Source organism: Chlamydotis macqueenii, chromosome 16 (genome assembly GCF_036417535.1).
Source record: "Chlamydotis macqueenii isolate bChlMac1 chromosome 16, bChlMac1.mat, whole genome shotgun sequence".
Lineage (NCBI taxonomy): Eukaryota > Metazoa > Chordata > Aves > Otidiformes > Otididae > Chlamydotis > Chlamydotis macqueenii.
This window is the reverse complement of record NC_141571.1, coordinates 4,847,348-4,871,837: the sequence shown is the minus strand read 5'-3', so window position 1 is coordinate 4,871,837 and position 24,490 is coordinate 4,847,348. Positions and strand designations below refer to the sequence as shown.

The window sequence follows — 24,490 nt, the reverse complement described above, 5'->3', positions numbered from 1 at the left end:
ACATGCTTAGATCTGATGAGCAGGAATGTGCACATGCTTAAAAAGTTAAGTGTGGAATTAAATATTTTCCTGGATTAAGACCAGATGGATTCTGTAGCTAGTTTATTGTTACCATTACTACTATCACCATTACTACTGAACAGAGAACAGTCCATTTTAAAGCTGGCTAACCTTTTTCAAAATAATGTTTTCATGCAATTTGTCCAAAACATACTGGCATTTCCACATTTCAAGTTCATATTTCAAAAGAGCAAGATCAGTGACTATCCAATTTGTTATGACAAAGCTGAGCAGGTCTAGCTACCAGTTTGCAACACAGCAATGTTTTTGATAATTTTTACCTCAAGAAAATGGCGCTGAACACTAAACGATGGAGCTGAATGTGCAACAAGTAAATAATAGGAATATTTGGATATGCAGAGCAGCAGAATGAAGGGAGTTTAGGCATTCTTATCTTGTTTGTTTTTAAACACAATGTTCCTGCTATAAAGAGATGGTTAAGAGCAGATGTTGACATTCAAAACTCCCTCTTTTTCTTTCTTAATTTAAAATACTAATATTGGATAATATTACAAGAGATGAGGGGATACAGTGCTTCTTTAGAGAGATTTATTCTTTACTCTTTTTAAACCGACAGGCATTTCAGATGTTCAGGAACTGTGACTGTAACACATCTGTATTTTTATTTAATTACCCTTTTCCTAAATGAGATTACAACGTGGCATGTGGTGTCTTTCAAATCAAACACCTGTAGTCAGAATGAGAAGCTTTGCAACCACCACCGCTTAAGTTCCCAGGGGCTGGGGAGGTGGCAGGGAATTGTTCGGCTCAGGTTCAGGGAAAACTGGCAACCTCATCAGCAGCGTTATCAACGCCTCTCCAGATCTGAATAGCTTTCCTGTCTGCATATTTTTATATGGTATGTATATATATTTATTTATTCATTTTATTTTAAGGCTAGTTCCAACAGGAAAAAAGTAATAGAACAGCGAGAACTTCCTGTGACATTATAACAGAAAAAAATAAAAGCCCATTAAATAAAATAAACCCAGACAAAGCCTTATGTGAAACTGAAATAAGGATGAGATGCCCCAGGTGCGACACGGGTCAACTGTCCCTCTTACAGCTCAGTGCTGGAAACGTGCCCAGCTTTTGTGAAAGGTCCCAAAGCCACGGCAGAAGGCTCAAGATGTTGACTGGCCTTGGGCTACACACTTGGCTGCCGCAGAGCCAGTGATCTTTGTTCTGACCCAGGGCTGGATTATTACTTTTTTTGGTTTTCACCACAGTTCCTTCTTACAGGAAAAAGAACTGCGCGGCAGTTGGAGTTTGCAGCCTGACATTTTGGCATCCGATTTCTTTTTTGCAGGCAAAACTCTATTTAGAAAATGGATTTCGGCCCATTATTCAAACTGGTTTCATGCAGCTGGCAGCTTCAGGAGACTGTGGGCTGAAGTATAGCTGCAGAGCGTGCTGCAAAGCCCCATCAGTATGCATTGGAATCTATCCTGCACAGGCCAGGACTGGAGAGAGAGCACTGTGGACTCCGCGTACAATGACAGGCTTCTCCAATGAACATCCCAACAGGAATAAAGAGTGGAATCAGATGTGGACCCATGACATTGCTCTATCTCTTCTCATAAACAAACCCCAGCTCATTTTCTGCAAGTCCCCCAAACTATCTACCAACTGGCAATGATGTCTGAACAGGGTGGACAGAAGACCCAAAAGTGGAATTGCGTAATGCTGGTCCTACCACTTGCCATCCTGCTTTTTAAGCCTTTTAACTTCTATTTAATGAGTGACAGAGCAGTGAAAAGGCTCTGTGCAAGAAGCACAGAGTAGGGACGGGAATCCACTCCTCCACATTTTTCCAGAAGCAAGTAAAACCTGGCAACTTTCTCCAGGATCAGTGCTTTTTCAGTGTCATACAGGTAACAACAGACTGGTGGCAAGAAACACATGGTGCTATTGATGCTTGATTTTTAAATTATTATTATTATTTTGTATTACCATATCACCTGTGGACTCCCTTCGTGGGACAGTAACCCACAGCGACAGACACCATGCAAAGCCAGCACGAACAGATGATTCTTGAACAAAGGAGTCTTCACTCCAGCCAAAACCCAACAGATGATGTTACAGACAAGGGGAGCCCATGGAAACCACCGAAGTTTGCGAAGTCATCACAGAGCTCAGCACACCAACATTTTCACTGCTCTGAAGGTTTTGTAGCCATCTTAGGAAAGGAGTTTTAAAGAGAAACTGGAAAGACAGTAAAGAAGCTACCTTAACAGCACAGGAAAAAAACATGAAGGTGCTTTCAGATTTGAAAAAACTGCGCAATAGAGAGTGGCATAGTGAACCGATCAGAGGCCAAAACGGACATCTTAACTACAAAAGAAATATGCTGAGTGGAGAAAGGCATGAAAGACCTTGGGGGCAAAGACAAGCAGAGTATGCTTGAAATGATCAAGAGCAGAGACTTGTAAGAGACGCAGCGAGAGGGGTGACAGGCAGGTGAGGCAAATGATCGGTTTTTGCAGCATAAAGAACACGCGTGAACAGGGTGAGTTTGGATTTGCCAAGGCCAGAATTAGCAACATTCTAAGCGTGATTAAAAAGCATGGTAATGACAGCCTGAGCAACCATGTGAGTCACAAGAGGGGACAAAAGTGTCAGACAGTATTTTAAAGAAGCTGTGCAGAAACAAGTGGCAAAAGTTCAACATCCCCTGGAGGCACGAACCAAGAGAAGCATCCAGGTCAAAGATAACGTCCACAGGTCCAAGTGACAGACAGGATTGTAATATTGTCCACAGCGCTTAAGAAAGAGCAGATCTAGGGGGAAGAACTTTGTTTTAGGCACGTTGAGTATTAGCTGCCGGCCAGTCACCTGCAAGGGGACACGGGGGAACAGGAACACTACTGAAAGGTAGTGGCGTAGGCAGGTGGATCTCTGTGGCATCAGCACAGAGAGAGAAGCTGAATTTGGAGTTGAAAAGAAAATTACCAACAGATATAGTGTAGAAAATTAAAGGACAATGACCAAAGGTGAGTCCCTTTGAGCCTCAAAGGAATGCTGGGGAATGCTCTATTTTCTTTCCATCCTGCTAAATTACAGCCTCCTGAGAGGGCTTGTCTCTAGCGCTCATAAAAATACTTCCAAGAAAGTAGCTGCGTTCTCTCCAACCTTCATGCCCCCCCTTTTGAGCCAAAATTGAGTAATGGAAATAGGACAACTTTTCCAGCAAACATAATTTTACAGCACAAGCCTCATCACTCCTCCCTTCTTATTACAATAAGGGAAATTTTGTTTGTTTAAATGGGAAAAACAAACAAAGGAATACATTCCACCTTACATGCTCCTAACCCTTACCCACAAAAACACTCCTAAAACATGAGGTTTACAGCTTGCTGCTTGAGAACTCCCTTTCATGTCAAAACCCACATTGAGACCTTGGCAGGACAAAGTGCCTGAACCAGTGCCCGCCCTCTGCTGCCACCCCAAACTTCCTCCTCCTTCCCTCTTCCTAAATACTGCCCCACCCTCCAAAAAGTCCCTCACCAAGAAACAAACTAAAGTTCAGGCTTTACATAAATTAAAAAGCAGACCATTTTGCATAGTCCTTCACCCGCCATCAACCTGCTCCTTCTGCAAGCTGCAGAAGTCTCACTGATGTTCAACTAAGAACGGGCACACACCACCACCCACGGAATCGAGAAAGAGCTCTCAATCTGTCAATCCTGTTCTATGATTCTATGTTCAAGAAGTGATTGTAAGGTTGGTACTGAAGGTAGATCCCATACATACCAAAATAGACACGTTATCATACGTGCAGCTACCAACGACCTGCTGCGTAGCGCTCCTAACTCTTGCGATGTTTTGACAGCAGTCACTGCGTCCAGTCCCACTTCAAAGCAACCTCTGCGCTTTCAGAATCACGGTAAGTGCTCTCTCTAATTATTATGTGTGTCCAGTATGTTTTTAATCATCATCATTAAGGGACTGAACATAACCCACTGAGATACAGAAGTGTAAACATGAGCAATAATTATTCCAGCCTCTTCCCTGGTCTCAGGTAATGATGACAGCACACATTTAAAGCTGCTGCTCAGTTTATGACCGTCTGTTTCAGAATCACATTATCCTGGGTGTTTCTGGTTAAGGCCGACTCACGTTTAAGGTCTGTAGAGGAGGGGAAAGCTTGTTTTAGAACTATTTTAAAGGCTTTTAATTATTTAAAGTCAATGCCTGTCACCTGTTAAGAATCAGCAAAGATGTGGACATCTGCCTTATGCTGTTCCAGAGTAAACAGATCTGCTGCAGAACTACAAGACAACTTAAAGTCAGAACTTCAGTTTAATTTATGGTCGACATGCCACTGGCATTTCTCAGTGTAGAAATGGTCATGTTAGTTTTAATCAAGCTAACACGGGTGCTAGAAGCACTCTAAACACAGCAGCCCAGCACTGTGCTAATATTTGCCCTAGTTTTCAAGAAACGAGTGGGAGAGGAAGGGAGAGCTTGTCATTAAGGCATGACATCGAAAGGGCCTCTAAGGCTATCGGTCAGTGCCATGCTCACCAAACATCCCATGTAATACAGAGCATCCTTTATTATATTCTTCAACCCCATCTCCCACTAGCAAAGTGTACGTGGTACAGTTTTTCCCCATATAATTTTAGGGGTACTGGTCATTTTTCTGGTCGCTCAGCTGCCACGACTGGGCTATGTGCAGCTGAATAATATATGCCCAGAGCTCATCTCTAGCTTACCTGTGTGCCTGACTGCAACCACAGCATAGCCTGTGTGATTTCTTGTTCAGGGACTGTCCCCGAGGTAACCATTTAAATCTGACTGAACTGTGATATAACAGGAACCTACAGACTCCCAAATTCTTAAAATAAGCTTGAGGACATAAGAAGGATATGGGCTGGCTGGACGGGGTCCAGAGGAGGCCACAAAGATGATCAGAGCAGAGGGCTGGAGCACCTCTCCTATGGGGACAGGCTGAGAGAGTTGGGGCTGTTCAGCCTGGAGAAGAGGAGGCTCAGGGGAGACCTTAGAGCGGCCTTCCAGTATCTAAAGGGGGCCTACAAGAACAATGGGGAGAGACTGTTCAGTAGGGCCTGTTGTGGTAGGATGAGGGGCAATGGTCTCAAAATAGAGGGAGATAGATTCAGATTAGATATTAGGAAAAAATTTTTTACTGAGGGTGGTGGAACACTGGCCTAGGTTGCCCAGAGAGGTGGTGGATGCCCCATCCCTGGAAACATTCCAGGCCAGGTTGGACGGAACTCTGAGCAACCTGATCTAGTCAGGGATGTCCCTGCTCCTGGCAGGGGGGTTGGACTGGGTGGCCTTTGAAGGTCACTTCCCACCCAAAGCATTCTATGATTCTATGACTTAAACACATGAGAAGGCTACCTAAGGGCTCGCTGATGTGCAGTAAACACCTGCGTACACCACTTAAGGAACACAAGTATGAATTTGGGCCAGTTTAGCTGTTTTTCCCTGAGAGTCAAAGTAACATAGAAGACTTCACATTTGCCATGTGTGGCAAGCTGTGAATGTCTGATTTTGTGTGTCTAATCCTAAGCTACAATATTTCCTGAGCAAAAGAGCCTGAATTGTTTTCACCAGGAGGTATGTTTTATTTGGGGTTTTGTTGTTTGACTACTATCTTGTTTGTGTTTTTAAAAATATTTTTCCTTGTTTTTCAGTGAAATACTGGAAATGGAAAATTATTGTTGACATGGTTTTAAAATGTCATGTTTTTTATTATTTTTCTTGGTAAAATATAAAGGAACTATCTGGCCACTGGAAAGTCTGAAATAAATACAATATTTGCAAAATACCTTCTGAAAACTTTTTGATGACCTTCCACTAGACCTGTTCCAGTTTATCCTTGGCTCTGATGTCAAGCTCCTGGGTGACCTTGTGACACAATTTTCTGCACCACCATTCCCTAGTTGTAGACATAATAGGAATTCTAGTCTCCAAAATAAGTGATTTTTCATCAGAAAAATGACAGTTCATCAGACTGAAGGTTACTGCAGAAATATATTGGCTTTGAATAATTACAGCTTTTGTGGGAAATACTTCTCCAGTTCAAGATGGAGATTCCAGAATAAAAAAAACAAATAAAAACCCACTCAATCATCATAATCACAATAGTAATAATAAAACCCCCCAAACAGGCTATTTCAAACTATATCCAGGCTCTGTTTTTTTCACAAGCTATCTGGCATAAATAATAGGCCAAGCTTTGATCACGGCCCTAAAGGTGGATTTTCACTGAGAGTGCGCTACCACCACCCACCATTCATGCCCAAACATCTAATATGTAAATGAAAATTGTTAGGCATGTGGTCCAAGCAGGCTGACACCCACTTTCGTGGGCGCTGTCCAAGGCATGTCCCAAACTGCTGCACGATGTTGGCAGAGGCACCGAGGGCTCCCGTCAGCCCCACTGCCCATCAGCCATCTGTGCCCGCAGGTGGAGATGGGAAGAAAGGCAGGCTCCACCCTGTTCCCAGAGGATGGGTTCAACCTCTTCCCCCAAGAGAAAAGAGCTAAGCCAGGCTCACTGTCTTCAATTCATAAGTGTTCATCTATGAAATCAGATTCCCACCCCTCTCCGCTAAGAATCTGCTATTTCAACGAAGCACAAGATGTCAGGATTTCTGCCAACATGAGCACAGCTGTCAAAATCTCATCCTTGGAAAGAGTCCCAGATAGACACATGTTTTACCCCAGCCAAAATGGTCAAACTTTGCAGAGAAGCATTCAGAGAGGAAAAAGGTTCCATATTGTCACTGCAATATCTTGGGATTGCTCACAGCCAGACAACTGGGATGCAGTGTTTTAATAGCTGAACCATTAAAAGCAACAGGCATCTCGCTATTGACAGCAATACGAACAGATTCAGTGCCTTTGGCACAAAATTATCAAAAGCAGCATTGCAGGAAAGGAAATAAGCTTGTTTGGATTTGGGAGACAACAAATAAAAGGGAAAATATACTTACAATTTTCTATTTCTATAGTATGTTTTTCTAAGTATCTCCAGCACTTTTGCCTGTCATTTGCAATGGCAGTCTGAGAAGTCTTGGGTTTATATTGTCCTCAAGTTCACGTTCTTTTGAGCCTAACTGGAAATCAAGGCATAAGAGACTTGGCTGGACTTGCCACCAGCGCATGAAGAGGAGGCAGAAAGCTTCCTCTCCGGGTTACGCCGGGACTGGAGATAAACCCAGCTCAGCACCCTCCTGGGCACGGCCATGGGCAAACTGCTGTGGAAGGCAGGGAGCAGGAGGCATGCAGGCTGCGGCCCTGCCGACAGCGCTGGCCTCTCATGTCCTGCGTTTGGTGGGGACCTTGTCAGGAGGATCCCTAGCCTGGAGTTCTGCAGCTTTCCATCAGGAACGCATGATGTCCAGCCTGAACCGAGCAAGATTCCCAACCCTCTGAGTGGGCGAGCAACCACCTATTTCTTCCAGTCCAAGGTGTGAAGAGGACAAACTTTGCTCAGGTCACATACAGGGGTAGTGACGAAGCCAGCAGAGGTCCAGTAACTTGTCGATCCTTCATGCAAACGGGACCTGTATGTTTCCCTTCACGGCCCAGCATGCGTGCAAGCAGCAGACAGCCAGCAAGAGGTGAACTCCTGCGGCTGAGGGGGCGGGGAGGGGAGGTGGCATCAGAAACAGTAATCATTATCCTCTTTACTGGAAAATGTGTATCTGAATGGCCAAATTTACTAGCTGTTCCAGATCTTTATGAGATTTATGAGGCTTAAGAAAAAAAATTTACTAGGAAGACATAAAACTTCAGTGGTTTGAAATGGAAATGTTTGCAAGGGACGTGGGATCAGCTGGTTTCAATTGCAGGCCTCTCTGAAGCAGGGAGGGCTTCACTTCAGGGCTGAGGACCTCAAACCTCTCCTGACCTAACCCTCCAAAGACAGCTAGAGATTAAAGCTGACTGGAGAGCTAATGCTCCATCATTGGGAGGAGCTGTGGTACCCCAGATAAAGGGAAAATACTGATAATGGAGATGATGAGGAGCACATGGCAGAGACGCTCAAGTCTTCTTGCACAAACTAGCTGAGTCCTGCAGGGCCAGTCCTGAGCTCGAGCTAACAATATCTGGCAAATTTAAATTGCTTTCCTGACTCTGCACCGCCCACCCTGGCACTCCTGGCTCTGCAGAGCTTATTAAATTGCATGGAAAGCTAAACCAGAGCCGGCTCTTTGCATTTACACCCCGGTGGGAGCAGTACAACTGTATCTCCTGTCACGCAGAGCTCTGGGAGCACAGGACAGGGACACCAGCATGGCTCTGCATTTTAGTGCTCTCAGTTCAGGACATGTTCCTGGCAGAGGCACATGAACATCTCTGTACCCTGCTCCTCAACTTCCCTCTGTTCTCAGGGAAATCCATCCTGCTTCTGGCAAAGCATACTGCTCCCAACTCAGTTTCTGCCTTCGCAGAGGCAATCCCAAACTCTAAACTTTGTGAAGAAATCTTATCTCCAGGCTGAATTTGACCCAGTGGTAAAACCGAAATTGAATTCACCTCCAAGCGTAAAAACAGGACAACAAAACACTTGGAAAAGTGTTTTCCTGTATCAGAAGCCCAAAACCACATTACACACCTCTCTTAATGAGGGTAATAAGCTTTAACTTAACAACCTCTGAACTGAGCTCATCATCCACTTATAGTAACATTCCCCTCAGTGCCTTGTAGGGCATGTTGGGATAGGTTGGCCAACATTTAACACCTTTGCATTTGCCAGTTCCAGGCTCTGAAACAAACACAAAACATGAAGATTTCCAAAGGGTATCTGAGTGGGGTGGGGGGTTGTTGCAGACACCACTGACAGCACTCATACCCCTCCTCACCTTGCAGAACACTTAATTACAGCGGGCTCGTGGGCGATTCACACCCAGCACCTCACAACTGCTCCACTGGCGAACAGATTTGATGTGAGCTGGAGGGTTCGCGGGGTTCCTTCCGCCTCTCTCCTCCCGCCGAATTGCCGGAGAAGGTGGCCCATCCTTCTTCCTCTTATTTTCTCTTACATCCCACAGACCAAGCATATAGCTGCCTGGCTCACCTGACTGGCAGATACTCACTGAAAATAGCCAGGCAGTTCCCAGGTCATAATCCTTTTCACTGGGTCTGTCTTTAATCCTGTGTAATTGAAAATACCAAGCGTTGCATTCTCTTATGTAGGAAACTTTTTTTTTTATGTAAAGCCTTAGAGACTATGACAGGAGTACTGCTGTTGATATATGATTTCCCACAGTGGATCAGCTCACCTGCACAAGCTCCTGCCTCCACGCACCACTCACTCTCAGTGATGCCACATCACAAAATACACCTGTCAATATTCAGCATTTCTGTCTGAGGAGACAAAGTTTTACATAATTCTGCTCAGGCATCATTTATGTCTTGAAATGTGATTTTTGGCTCGCTTTCCCTGGCTTGCAAATTACTTACAGCATGCACTTGTCTACCGATGTTCAGAATACCATCTTGATCTCGTTCAGATACCCAACTTCACAGCTTGTCCTGATAGCATCTTGCAGGAGGAAAGTCCACAAATTCACTTTGCTCTGTATAAAGACATACTTACTTGTCAGAATTAACATCAGCATTACCTTTGTAAGATCTCTTACCAGACAAACGTGATTATGAACCTTTTCTGGTCCTGAAAGCTGTTTACTCAGCTAGTTTCACTTAGCAATTAGGTTTTGAAACACAGAAACAAACTTCCCAGTCTACTTATAGCAGAAGTTAGGAGCATCTCACAGGTTGGCCAGTGTTTTATCAAGATTTTGATAGAAGTGGCCAAACATATGCCTCAAAATCTGTGAGTGTGAGTTTTGACAAAGAAATGCAAATTTGGATCTAGCTTGGAATATGCTGAATTATGTTTTCCTCAGCAGCAGCAGCAATGCGAACTGCTGTCTAGAAGAAAAGACAATTCCAGCCCTTATCTACTAGCTCGCTGCATGACACGAAACTTATGCAGTTTACTTCCAAGCAATGCAGTTCAGCACACATCCAGCTGTAGCTGTGGTCCTGCTGTAGCTTCTCCAAGAAAGTAAATGACTAAGAAGTGTTTGCCAAGCCTTGATCTTTCAAGATTCACTTTCCCCAGGACTCCCATTTGCTTCTTACTGTCCGTGATATCAAAAAGAAAGCTTGCTGTTACTGACATACTATTAGAATTAGCTAAATCATCTGCAGTGCAGTGAACTGTTAACTGTTTTTCATTACATTAAGCCTCAAACCAGTTAAGGTCCATTGTCCTCAGTGCACAACAGGGCATTCCGTGGTCCAAGCAACTTACTACCAATTTTTTTTCATTTCTCCAGTAATATGTAAATAGGTTTTGATTTTTTTTTTTTCCCACATTTCACTATATTCAAATTTATTAGATAAATGCTTCACCTGAACATATTTCAGCCAGTGGATTGCTTGCAAGCTCTTCGCATTGATTATCGACCGAAGCGCCAGTCATGATCCATGACATGTGCTGCACGACCGCTCGCTTAAGTTACACAGAACCACTTGTGTTCCTGGCTTGCAAGAGTGATAGCTTATATTTGAAAGGAGGGTTTCAGTAGTGCACAGGCAATCGTTTTCATTAGTATTGCTGATTAATTTATCTTATTTTCTATGAATTTTCCATAAAAAGAAAACCAATGGTAATGTGAATAAACTAGATAAGGAATGAATGTGACTACAGAATTTTTTGTACTTAATCTCATTAATATTTTCCAGTGACAACACTCACACTATTTTCGCAGGTATTCCTCACAAAATAAAGTACTATCTAGCCTAACATGAAAGAGAGCGCGATGTGAATTTCTGCTTTTTACTCAAATATGCTTTTATTTATATTGTTTCCACATTTAAAAGTGAGAGCGCTATTCCCTGATAAAGCATTTATGCATATTTATATTTACCTGACTATAAACTACTGATAACTTCTTTATCTGTCAAACACTGCATTCATGAACAGTGATATATTCAGCTATATGAAAGACCTTGAAGTTTAGATTTTTAAAAATTAAACACAGCCTTATAACTAAATTTGGCCTTTTATATCTGTTCTGTATTTACCTGTATATTTTTCAGACCATTAACTGAATGCCCACATGTTAACCAATTAGTTAATGAGCAATGTTATTAGGAAGGAAATGCAATTTCCCAGAAACCTGAGAAACTGTGAACACTGAAATAACAAATCTAAATAAATCAACCAGCTTCAAACCCCTCTCTTAGTATTTGTTAATACACAGGACTGTAAACATTTTATCTGGTATTATTCTCTCTCCCTTTACCTCCAGCTCAAATGCATTTGTAGCCCGGGTCACTGTAATATACTGCACTTTAACACATTTCCCCTGAAATCTCAAAAAAAGCATGCAGCTCTTTTTGGCTTTCTACAAGCATCAACTACGAAGTCTTTCAGGTCTTTTTTTAAATCTCAGCCTTCAATACTGCTGGATATTGCAGCACATACCATAGATTTACTATTATAGCTCTCTTTAACCAACCAAAAATAAAGCATGACAATATGACATTGCCACTCTGGGGAATAGGTTCCTACAAAGATGACGTACTTGGCCTTGAAAACAATTGTTGACTTTTTCAAATTTTTTTCAAGATCACCAGGACATATATAGAGGAAAAAAAAAAAAAAAAAAAAAAAGAAGGGAAGAGAAAGATTGTTTGTAAATGTAGGCAGATCCTTCTTCAGACATCGTCCAGGGGATATCTGGTTTCACTGGTGAAGTACAGTTTGTCTAATCTGACTTCAAAATCACTGTTCGCCCCTTAAAATACCTTGGTTGTACGAGACAAGATATGAGTCTTTAGGAGGCTGGCAGGGTGAAGAGAGGAAGAGAAGGAGGGAGACAGAAAGTCAACAGATCAATAAAAGCACTTTAGGTTAATGGCTCTACCTCGAGCAGACCAGGTCTGGATTCCAGGCCAGCCCCAGCACTGCCAGGAAATGCGTATTTGCGTGAATGAAAAGTTAAATCCACAGTGTCGTGGCAGAAGGTGAGGTTCTGGTTCTGTCCCTGTCGTGTTTTAGGAGCGCGTTTCCCTTCCTGCTCATCCTTGAGCACACTTGGTGTCCTGGCTGTAGGCAGCAGGACCAGAGTGAGGGAGCCTGCCCAAACTGAAGATGTGGGTTTGCAGCTTTTTGGAAAGAACAGTAAAGGAAAGCATCAGGAGAGTGGAGTGAAAAGATGGGGGCACAGTGGTGCTTGCACATTGGTTCGCCTCCCTCCCCTCCACTCTCTGCTTTTTTTTTTTTTTTCCATGCTGGGCAGTTACACGGAAACAACTAAGTGCCTGAGACAAGTCAGGCCTGATCTTCCAGGAGTCAGTGCCAACATACGGCATCTGAGCACCATCTCCAAAAGGCTTCCCAACTTGCTGGAGTTTTATTACAGTAAGGGCCCCATCTACTGCCAAAAAATTGCAGTGAAACGAACCTCATATTTAAATATCTTTTGTTTCATTAAAACACTTTCATTAAATAACTCCCAACCGTTTCATTCCCCTTTCCACATCTCACCCTCATACCCGACACATAAGAGAGCATCCATGAGCAACAGCCAGCTTCACCAAGCACACCCACAGTACAAATCAGAAAAGGTCTTCCTACTTTTTATATTCCTTCAGAGTCCACCCATCATGGTGAGCCACCAAAAAAAAAAAACAAACAAAAAAAAACTATCCCCCCTCCTACATCGCAAACTAGATGAAGGACTAGTAAGCAGCAAACAAGAAGTGGGTTTCCTGACCCATGCTGTGTAGGTCAACCAGTCAGGCAAGGATGCTCATGGAACAGGAAACATAAAAAGTCACGCAAAGAAGTTTACTTTCTTACTGTACACACATACAACCTGCATTTAAAAGGACTAGAGTTTGCTTCTATATAGCCCAAAGCTTTGGGCTGCTCAGGAGTTTTCAAGAACATATTTGAAATCCATAATCTTATGACTGTGGCACAAAATCAAGCGTTGGAAGCAGAAGAACTGGGATCTGAGTAGACAAAATAGCTAAACCAAATAGAACAGAATATTTATACTAAAATAAGGTGGTTAACCATGGGGCATTCATCACTCTTAAGGTTTAATTTACACAGTTGGTTACCTTTCAGGTGGGGGGTTATTTTAGAAGCTATCAATAGTTTTCAGGGGAAATTTTCCCCCCATTAATGCAATAAAAATTGTCACACAAGTGGATGGCCCTATAGTCTGATACCTAGAAGCTCTGCTAGGTGCCAGCACTTCGGTACAAAGGACCTTAATTCACTACAGAGTGCAAGAGCTCAGCAGAACGCGAATAACAAATCCCTGCTCCAGAACTGCCCACGCAGCCACCCACGTGCTGCCCTCCCGAAAAGAAAGCAGCAGCTCTGTTTCTCAACACTGGGTAAGGGGAGCACAACAAAATGAGGAGAAACTGTAATAAGACAAACATCAAAGACTGTTTCTCTTTAATTACCCTCTCTCAGTATCTTTGCTCATCAGCTGGAACTCCCTGTTGCTTTTTTAAAGTAAACAAAACAGTGAGGTTTTAATATTGACCCACCTCACATCTTTGCTCTGACTAATTGCTGAAACTGGCCATAAATTGTGCATTTTGTGACATTCTGAATAGCCTCATTTACTCTGGACAGCACACATCTGGTTTTGCGTGCGCGCACACGCACGTGCACGCCTACACAAACACAACCCTCTCACCCGCTGCAGGGACGGCCAGGGACAGGGATGGCCAGTGTACAATTTCAGCCCCATAGTGAGTTTTGGCTGGTGCTGAGGTCCCCGAGTCTGAAGAGAAATAAAACTCTCAGAGGGGAAACAGCGTGTAAACATGGCTCTTATGTTTGCCTGCATGGAAAATGTTCCCTTCAGACAAGGCTGGTGAATGAATCATGTGAGAAAGGGATTGCTAGTGTGCAGGTTGGAAGCAAGCTTACTTGAAACCAGAAGGGAAACATTGCAAAATGCATCTGTGCTTTCTCCTCTCAGAGCAAACAGAGCCAGTTTCCTACCAGCCTGAGAAACCAGCAAGAGGAGAGCACCACCAGCCAGGGGAACACACACTGCTGAACCATCCGGTGCCATTTCAGACCCTTAAGACCACGTTTGAGACGCAAAAGAAGTCTCACTTCACACATATCGTAGGAACCTGACGTAAGACTAAATGAAGGAAAGATCTAACCAGCCAATGTAGCTTATTTTCTTCCTCTTATGAAACTGAGTAACAATAACTGCAACCACTTTAGCTGTAACATTCTATAAGTCGGGTATTTAATTTTAATCAGCGATTTATCACATACACAGAGATCCTAGCTTGTTGCTCACTTAACACCTATGCTATTTCTGTAATCAAACTCCACTATTTTTCATCAACACATTGATGAAAGACATGGAAGAGGAGCAGAAATTCTTTTCTGTGAAACACATATGTTTCTGACGAACACCAAGATGGGGAGTGCTCGTCCAAGGTGATGTCCAAAGGCGATGTCCGAAGCAATGGCCTTGGCTCTCTGTTTTGGTGGCAGCACAAGCAGCCTAAGCCCCTTCTTTGGCCAGAGGCAATTCAGAGCCTCCTCCCCACCTCCACGCTCACCTGCCCTCCTATGCTTCTGTAGAAGGCAGTGCAAACCACTGGGAAAACAAACAAACAAAAAAAGGCTCTCTGGGCAAGTGCAAAAATTCACCTTACTCACTGGGGAAGATGTTCAGACACACAATTCACCCATGACCATGCATCAACACAAAAAGGAGAATTTCTCAAGAACTCTGATAGCACAAAATGTTTTGGGGGTTTAAGTGGTTTTGTCTCTGGTTTTCTAGAAGATTTTTTACTTCATTCCTGGTGGGAAAGCTTATGCCTTTAATTCTATAACTATAAACTAAATAATATATCAGGTTTTTTTTTCTGTCAGGCATGGCAATGGTACTGAACATATGCAAAGTTTCCACTAAAGGTTTTTGTAACTTAATTTTCCTCCAGAGATTAGAGGAAGCCAGATATTCTGTTTCTCGCTGGAACTTGGCTGGTCGCCACACTGCGCTCCCTTTCTCTGTCATCCATCCCCGCACTGTTAATCAGATGGCTGCATCTTCCCTATATTTCTCCTGTCAAGCTATTAAGGGATACGGAAGAGAGAAAGAAGAGAATCAGCTGAGATATAAACCAGCCCAGCTCCCAGAGTGCCTCTCCCCCCTTTTCAAGGTTGAGCTTGCTGTATTACTGCACACATGCCTGTCAAAGCAAAGGCGAAGCCTGCTTTCCCATGCTGAGAGTAAATGGCTGAAGTGTATTTCCCACATGAAGAGGGGCAGGCAGAAATTCTTCTGCATAGAGCCATCCCAGTCCTGTGAAAACAAAAAATCGCAGCCCAGAGAGAGAGCAAAATCACTGAGCCTGGGCTCCACGCTGAGGATATTCCAGTTTGGCCGCACCATGTCCCTGCCTGCACCAGGGAACGCACGGCGCTGATGGGGAACGTTATGCTGTTCAACAGCAGAGGTTATCGCAGCTCTGTGAGTTCTGGCAGCTTGCTTCGGTAGGGAATTCCTGGCGCGTGCTCAGTGGCGAGTAGAGGTGGCTGGCTGGAGAAAAAGCTTTATGAGGTTCACAAAGAACCCCCAGATCCAAGTCAGACTTAGAGCTGAAAACACTGATTTTCTCACATCGCTCCCCCTCCTTTGAGTTTGGAGCACAACAGAAACGCTCAGTTCAGCATACCTGATGTCTGTGGAGAGCTTTGCCTCCCATGGAAATGTTCCTAGGGGACTCTTTCTTCACTAGAAGACAAAAGATATCCAGAGGTGGGAGTTCATTAAGGCTTTGAAAATAGTTGGATCCCAACATTTTTGGCTGGGTCTACCTCCTGTTCTTGCACATATCAATAAGTGAGGAAAAGAAAACTAGCTACCATGGCTCCAACACATCAGAAATGAGAACTGTTGCATGATTTTGGCCTAAATTTTGTCTTTGTAACCAACCAGGTAGCAAACTAATAAAGAACACCATAAAACCCCTTAATTTTTCCAGTAATCTTGAGAGTTTCTGACTGCATCAGAGATCAGGCCCTGCACTCCAGCAGCACACTGCACAAAGATTGATTTTATTTCAGTCAGGTCCACTTTGCTGTCCAGTGCTCCAATTTTAACAAATACTTATAGAGGTTTTTAAGAGACACTCAGTGAGCTGTGAGCTCTCAAGTACCTCAGCTGTTTTGGAAAAATGAATTTAGCTATTTAAAAAAAAAAAAAAAAAAAGAAAAAAGAAAAAAACCTTAGTTGGGTAATCCCTAAATTCCTTTGAAAACAAAATGTTCACATACCAGATAAACATCTGTGGATAAGCATGATGGCACGATGGGTCACTGGACAGATTTTTTCCCAATCTATGTTAAACACTGAGAGAAGAAAATTAAATTAATTTACCAATAGTCAAGTTCCTTATTCAGGCAAAACATTTACTCACTTCAAAAAGACTCTCAGACTAAGGAAGCTGACAACTTCTGACTGCATTTTAATGAAGCGTTTGCTCTAGCCATCCCCTCTCCGAGTAAGGTTGAGCTGATTTCTTGGTTTTAGACCTGCTAATAAAGTATCAGTCCCTTCTCTTCGGGATTTTTGCTTCCTTTTTGTACTTAGAAAGTGAAAACAAAAGACATTTCTAACACTGCTAGATAACATTTAACACATATGCAGCTTGTGTTTCTAGTAAATGTTTGACTGCAAAAAGTCCACGTGAAAGGAGGTGAGAAAGAACATAGGAACGTGTGCGCGTGCCTGAAACAGCGAGCACACCTCCGCACCAGGCACACGGGTAGGAAAGGTGTAACTGAGTTCTTATCATGCCCTTCCATATTCCACAGGCAGACAGCTTGCCCCGTTCAAACACGCCTACTTGAGCATCCTCCCCAGCCACGCTGCCCTTGCTGCAACCTTTTGTCTTTCACTCGCCTTTCCTTCCTTTATCTCTGTTCTATAACCATTATCTCCATCAGCAAAACTCCTTAAGATACACCTAGACATCATTTCGCCAATGAATGCATTTCACACAACATTAGTCATATTGTACTGTGGATAATTTTTATGATATTGCGGTGCCTCTCCTTGGTACACTGTTACAGTTTAATTTGTACATATCCTGCTGCTGATGTAGTGTCACTCAGCTGTAACCAGAGAGAGCGTGATGGTTCTGTATTATTGCAACACATTTTCCCTTAAAAAAAAAAAAAATAGAAAAGAAAATAGAAAAAAAATATCAGAGACACTTTTTTTTTTTAAGAGTAAGTCTGTTTGCTTTCTAGGACTAGTTAACTGTAGGTAGGCCTGCCTGTAGGGTCACAAAGAGCCAGATCCGAACTTTGTCCAGCGAAAAAGGATTTAGATTCAGGGTTACATCTCAGACTCATTACATAAATAAGTGTATGCTGCAAATTTGTGTTTTGAATCAATTTTTCACAAGGTTTGGGGTACGGGGTTCATATCTGCCACAGCTCTTCAGACCCTTGCTAGCTACTCGTCTTCACCAGATGAGCTAATATCAGCTATCTGCTTCTCTTCCCAACAGTGATACCCATTTTGTGGTTAGAGTTTAATGCTATAGATCAATTTTCAGCCCCAGGCATCAGTTCTACATTTAGAAACGCAGAGTGGCACTGCTGAAGCCTATCAACTGCTTCAGGTATTCAACAGCCAATATCAGTATCTACACAAAGAAGTGGCCACACTATATTCAGTGCTTCTGCCCAGCGACTGAGTTTCCCATATGGAAACGTTTTGTAAAAATAAGGGATTACTTGGAAAGACACTGGGCTAACCCTGCTGAGTATCTGCTTTTCTTCTTCTTAGCTCTATAGCATGGAATGTTACTGCTGGTATTTTTGACAGTGACCACAAGGTCGTAAGACTGAGTGACTGAGACTCCCTCAGCTCTTTGTTTACCTCCAGAAGACAAAACAATTGATAATTTCATCTAATAAACAAGAGGTTTTTTTCATTCTTTAAAAATACTGATTTATTCTTAAAGGAGCTAAGTTTGTCCCACATATTTGAACTCTGCTTGACAAAATATGTTCCCTTGAGTAATGACATCTCACTCTTGCTTTCAGCAAATCATAGTGGTAAGTCTTTTTTTTCACCCCTATTGATATTAATCTAAGACATATAAAAATATTTCTTGCCCTACAGATTTACTCCTCCAAGTTAAGTATATTAAGCAGACATGACTGGCTTGTCATACTGTACCATAAGTAGAGTTATTCAGCTCTGAAGATAAAATAATCCGAGTTGCTAAAGAGCTAATCTGAGTTGCTAAGAGCTAATCTCTTCGGCTGAGATTCCTGAAAGCATTTTGGTACCTTGAAGGTGTTGGGTGTTCACCTTCCTGAGTTGTTATGAAGTAGTCATGTTCTTGCAGGTTGAGAGAATGCCAGTACACAGAGTGCCCTCTGTTCTATTTCAGGTTCCTATTCTGAAAGAGTAATTCACTATCTTAAGCCTCTACTATTTCCTTTAAGGAAAAGGGTTTTTTTCATCTTCTCTGAGGACCAGTCACAACAAAGGACCTTAGCATACTTAATATGCTTTTCATGCCCTAATCCTGAAACGTGGGCAGATACAAGGAGAAACTGTGGTGCAAAAATCTTCTGCTTTTATTCCTCCTCAGATCCTCTAAACACATTCATTCACAAAAACTGCCCTGAGAAGGGAAACATGGTCATCATCTTCCCCAAATCTCTCACATCAACTGCTCTATCAAACAGATATTTAGAAAGGGACTTAAAGAGGGCAGAGAGGTTAAGTTCTGTAGCTGCAACACCTGTAGCACCAGCTTGCATAGGGCTCACTACATGATTATGACATCCCCAACTTGATCTGTTTATATTGAGGCTATATTCACCCCAGTCAGATTTGCCTAGATTCATTTATATAGTTGTTCAGACATGGATTTTGCAAAATATTCTACTTCTTTATGCTATTTTATAATTTAAGGACCTATTTAATTAACTGTAGTATCAGTTAAGACCAGAGAAGTTTTGGCCTGAGAAAGCAGGTAAGCTGGAGGTAAGAGGCTGACATACGGACTAACAGTATCATCTCATATGGTTAAAAGGTGTAGACAGTGATTCTGCAGACCGCATGGGTTTCAGGCCTCAACCTGAAATATTATAGAACATAATGAGTAATTTTGGCTTACAGCAGTTTGATGCTGTGAAGAAAATCACTCGACATTATCCTACTGTACATTGTACCAAGAGAAAACCATACTGTAAGGTTAAAAAGTCTCAAATTCTATCTATTGAAAGAAAAAACAGTTTGTAAAGATGTAAAAAATTAATCCACTTCAGACTAGAAAGCTGATTCATAGTCATAACATTACTTGTCCTATGCTTATAGGAATCTGTTATGTTAGTATTTTCACACAACTGGAGCACGTACCCTTGACACGTTGATACACATGCAGCTTCTCTAGACAACTGTGCCATCTGGGAGACCAGGCCAGTGATCCTGCTGCTTAAGTCCTAGGTAGGTCCCCTGCCTTACTTTAAGTGGAGCCCAAGAAATTAGGTCAGATATTAGAACAATGAAGGTTTTTCCTCAGTGCCTATGACATTCTTCCACAGAAGAATGAACCCAGGCCACACTGAAACGAAGGTTTAAACTGTTCATAAGCACTTGGCCCATGTAGAAGTTCTTATCACGCTTTGCTCCTCTGAATCAATCCTTTCAATTAAGGTAACTAGGGGATATAATGATGTTTTTATTTGCAATTACAGCTTTAAATTAGGATCAATAGAGGCAGATACAGCCCTACCATATCAACAGTCCTAAGAGGTTCACAGGTTTTCAGAGAACACAATTCTGGAATAAACCCATCCATTTCCTATTAAAAATACAACAAAATATCATACAAAAAAGACTTAGACCTTAATACAGGAAAAAAGACTTAAGGAATCTTACTATTGTTTGTTTTGTTTTGTTTTTAGGCATCAAGCCAGCAAAGCCTTCTTCCTTACGGTTGCCTCCCCTTTGGACTTTCCATGGTCACATCTGGGATAAAAGCGAGTGGGCACCAGGTCAGGTCAAAGATGACTCTGTCAGAAGAAAAAAAAAAGAAAATACGCATCTATTTAGTTACCATCCTGCACTTCTGACTTCTTGTTCAGTGTAAAATTTTGCTAAATATGAAGCTTGTGCCATAGACAAGATTTGTTTGGGGTTTTTTGATCAACTCTTCAAAGACAGGAGGCTGTGTACCAAAACACGCAATGCTTTCAGTTTGCACAAATTGCACTTATAGAAAACAAAATAGTCATTACTAAATGGAAATATTAATGCAGCTTTCTAGGGAATTGGGGCTGTTTACCCTACTTTTAAGTAAATCCTCAAAAAAAAAAAAAAAAAGGTATGAGCTTGTCTCAGATTAGATCTTTTCTGAGAATAAAATTGCAACAAAAGAATCTATTTCATGAGGTTTACATTTCACAGCATATTTCATAGTTGTTGTAAAAGTTGCGGTAATATCTGCTATGATTTATAGAGGGACAGCGCTGTAAGAAGCCTCCCTTCTAATTATATCTGGTTATGAGATACATCACTTATATCAGACTGAAACTTACTTCCATCTCAAACATGATCTTTTTTTGCCTGTTTATTATCATAAACTGGCCACAGAAATGCTGATAAAGAAATTACAGAAAAAGTTATCAACTTAATTCCTTCCAGTTCCTTCTTTTAATACAGACTTACTTTGAGTCTTTGTTTACACGTTGCGATGTATCTGACAGCAAACACTATCTCTCTTCTGGAAAGTTGTGCAATGAAAGCCTTTCCTGTTCCATGTGCTACATTAGGCAGAAAGGCTGACTTTGACAGAACGTGCAGAACAACCTATAAATCCAGTGATTCCCTTTCACAGACAGGGTGTGCAAGGGCTTCACATGTATAGTAGATGTTTCATTTGAATGTAAAATATGCTAAAATTTGTCCTGAAAAGCACTTATGCTTTAAAAACATACCATAATTCTAAGAAGAAACATGCCTGACATGTTTTTTGGCTGATTTCAAATTCAAATATATTTTAAGTGATCTATATCCCCTAAGCTGTGCATTTTATACAACAGAATCATAACCATTACCATTCCACTCCATCTAATCCACTGATGGTCTTGATTTATTGGCTAGTCGTGTATAGTGCACTGCCCCTCCTGAAGTTCATGCTGTAATTTTAATTTTTGTTGTTGCTGCTATTGCTGTTATCTGTAGCACTTGCCATGAAGATACCACGGTCTTACTCACCCTGTAAACATAATTGATGCTATTGAAGATAATGATTTAGGATATCATCCATCTCCAGTACAGCTTGCCATTACGTGACTTGTTCTTGCAGGTATCTGATTTGTATCATAGACGAGTTGGCTTGATTGCTGTTTTGCCATAGAGTAATAGTTGCCTGGTTTCCACTGACATCCCGGGTCTCCCTTGATCACTCAGGTGATCAGTCAACATACAAGTTAATTATGGGTGAAGGGGTGTCTGAAGCCCAAAGATCAAAAGATGCGCACAAGGTCTTCTCCAAGTCATTATTCACCTTCTTAAGCATCAGGCAGTCAGTTCAGATTCCTGTCTCTCGCACTGTCCCTAAATAAAGTGGTAACAGTAGGAAACCTGAATTAGAGCACATAAAAGACAGAAAATGAAACTGCCAATTTGTCCAAAAAAGGAAAAAAAAAAAAATCAATATGGGCACAATTGGCTGCATGAGGGAAATCAGGAGTACTCTCATTTACTCACTGTTTAAAAAAGAAATTTAAATAATCAAGGGTAGTTGTTTAGGGGTGGACAACCTGACAGTTTGTCACAAGGCTCTCACCTGCTTCCCTAGTACAATTTCTTTGATTTTAACTGGAATTGCAAGTAAACACTTTCAAATATTGCCATCATTTTTACTTTCACACACAAAGAATAGAATTTACTGGCAGAAATCAGGAGCTACTGGACAAAACCATTAGAAGCCCTCCCAAAATGTAAAGGAAAAGTAGTTCTCTGATTTTTTTTTTCCATATTTCAACCATCCTCGAAACTCAAATGCATGCATTAACATTACCAGCAGCTAATTACAATTACTATCCTGAACCCCCTGCGAAGGATTCACTCTTTTGGGCCACGTCCCACACTACTCTGTGGAACGGGAATCACAGCACCGCAGTCTCCCTCCTGCTGCAAGACCCCATGAGCCAAATACAACCTGATGGACAAGTCCGTTGAACAGGTGGGACCTACAGCAGCAAAGAGGTTGTGGTGATGTGCTGCAGCCCCAGGGTTATGTTTTTTGTGGGTAGAAAGAACAATCTCCCTGTCAGTAACAGTTTGTGTTCACTGGAGGCTTGGGTATCGGCTCGATGCTCGCACCACAGAGCTACACCTGCATTCAGCCACCAAAACTGGTTTCTCAGTCTCTGTGGTTTTCATGTTACTAGATTAAAGACGACGTAACTGGGCAATATGCCTCAAAGGTTTAGTTCCTAAAATAATATCATTATTACTCCACCCAAAGTCATCCTGCCTTTATTTTTAAGGCAGAAGGAACTGAATCACCGAGTTGCAGATTTGAAGAGATACTACCTAAGGTCAAACGTTCAGAAGAGTTCGGTGCAAGCATAACTCAGTGCACACAATTCCACATATGCTTTCTGCCATGTGCAAATAAATGCTACAGATGCAACAACCCACTTGCACGTATCTGCACATGCCAAAGGGATTTACACATGTTAATACTTGGAAAGCAAAGTGAGAATGTGTATAAAATGGCACGCACAAAGTACATTCATCCGTGTGCATATCCCTCTGGGGGCACCACTACTTGGATGTATTTCTAAGCGGAAAAGCAGTTAAAAAATTGATATGTCACCCTCTCTCCAAAACCCAATGATTACAGTCTGTTAATTACACTGCATCTGTTGGAACCTATAGCAAATAATTTGTAGACCTGATCTATTATTTATAATACCAATAGAAATTACAAGTAATGTCTTAAAGTCACACTTATGCAAACCATGCCATGTTATCCCTTTCCTGCAACTTCCCCATGCAAGTACTGCAGATTGTGACAAAGCAGCTACGATAACCTTTTCTAAATTTTACTTTCTGCAGATGGAGAGAAAGCAGTGAGAGAATATGAAAACTCACATAGAGGAAGGAAAAGAACATTAAATGCATGTTTTAAAATGTCATTCACAATTAGTCCCAGAGTAGCTCTAAAATACTGTAAGCCACCTATTGCCATTGCTTTCAGGCAAGTTTCCCACAGCCTAGCATCCACCGACAGCTTTCCAACGCCCAATAAATAGGTGCGTGGCAGGGTCTGCTCGGGACAGGGTCATCTTAGCACAGCTATGCCTTGAATGTAGGCTCTGATAGTGGTATCTCTACTCCTGGTGTGAAATCCATACGGGTTTGCCAAATCCCCATGCTTTTTAAAGCACTTTAACACTAGTACAAATTCACAGAGCGGCTGATCTGCTCGTATGTGGGGAAGCAGCTCTACCAGCCCTACCTAGCATTATTATTGCTATCGCTTCTCCAATATAACAATTCAGTATTCAGGCAAAAAATAGATTTTTCTTTTCCAACAGCTGGCCCAGCAAACAATGTAAGATTTGAAAGCCAAGCTAGATCCCTTCTTCCTTGGCTTTCTCAAACCAGTAACAACAGTTCCCCAGAGCAAATCGCAATTGTCTGGTGTAAGCTGGAGCAGAATTGCCACCCTCTTCTGTGTAAGAAACAAGAGCCTCTGCAGCTTATTATTATTACTATGGGACCTGAGCATTAGTTAGCTGTTCTTTTTATACTGCTTTACCCAGCCCACTTATTCACCAGAAAGCAAATAATCACTCAGCCTGAAGTTTATGAAACTTCTGGGATTCACAAACGTGTTTCATGAATTTCTGGCAGTTGTCTGAATGTTCACAAATAATGTGATGCCAGTAATCAGAACAAGTCAAAACTTGACACTTCTACTCATAAATCAGGAGATGTTTTATTTTTACTGCTTGAACAGTTCTGTTCCCAAGCACGACTGGATTTGAACCACCAATCTGGAGGTGAAAGGACCTTTATTTAATGTATTTGTTTAGGTTTATACGAAATATAAAAAAGTGTCTATCCAGGACTCTAGCCACCTTTGCCATATATTAAAAAAACAGGCCAACTCACACAGACAAAAATAAACTCAGCAACTTCCAAAAGCCAAAGAAGACACAAAAAACCCTCTTGGCCAGTGACCTCAAATCTTTTTGTATAAACTGAAAATTCTTACACACACTATTTCTCTCTTCTCCAGAGCCTGGGACATGAGGAGATGTGTCCCTCAGGTCAGCAGCACTGGACTCTCCCAGGCTGGAGTGGAAAGAGAGCAT

General features: G+C 42.0%; 1 long non-coding RNA gene across 8 annotated transcripts in view; it reads right to left on the bottom strand.

Annotated features, from left to right (window-relative positions):
• The window catches only part of LOC147598695 (uncharacterized), an 81,007-nt gene that overhangs the window by 49,200 nt on the left and 7,317 nt on the right, over positions 1 to 24,490 (bottom strand). For 7 of the 8 annotated variants that reach the window (XR_015260275.1, XR_015260274.1, XR_015260280.1 and 4 more), the window contains 3 exons: positions 21,372 to 21,713; positions 20,034 to 20,167; positions 9,508 to 9,623 (listed from right to left, as the gene is read on the bottom strand). This is a non-coding gene — a long non-coding RNA (uncharacterized LOC147598695). Of the gene's footprint in view, positions 1 to 9,507; positions 9,624 to 19,511; positions 19,717 to 20,033; positions 20,168 to 21,371; positions 21,714 to 24,490 lie in introns of all 8 variants that reach the window. The other variant, XR_015260276.1, reaches the window with a different exon arrangement.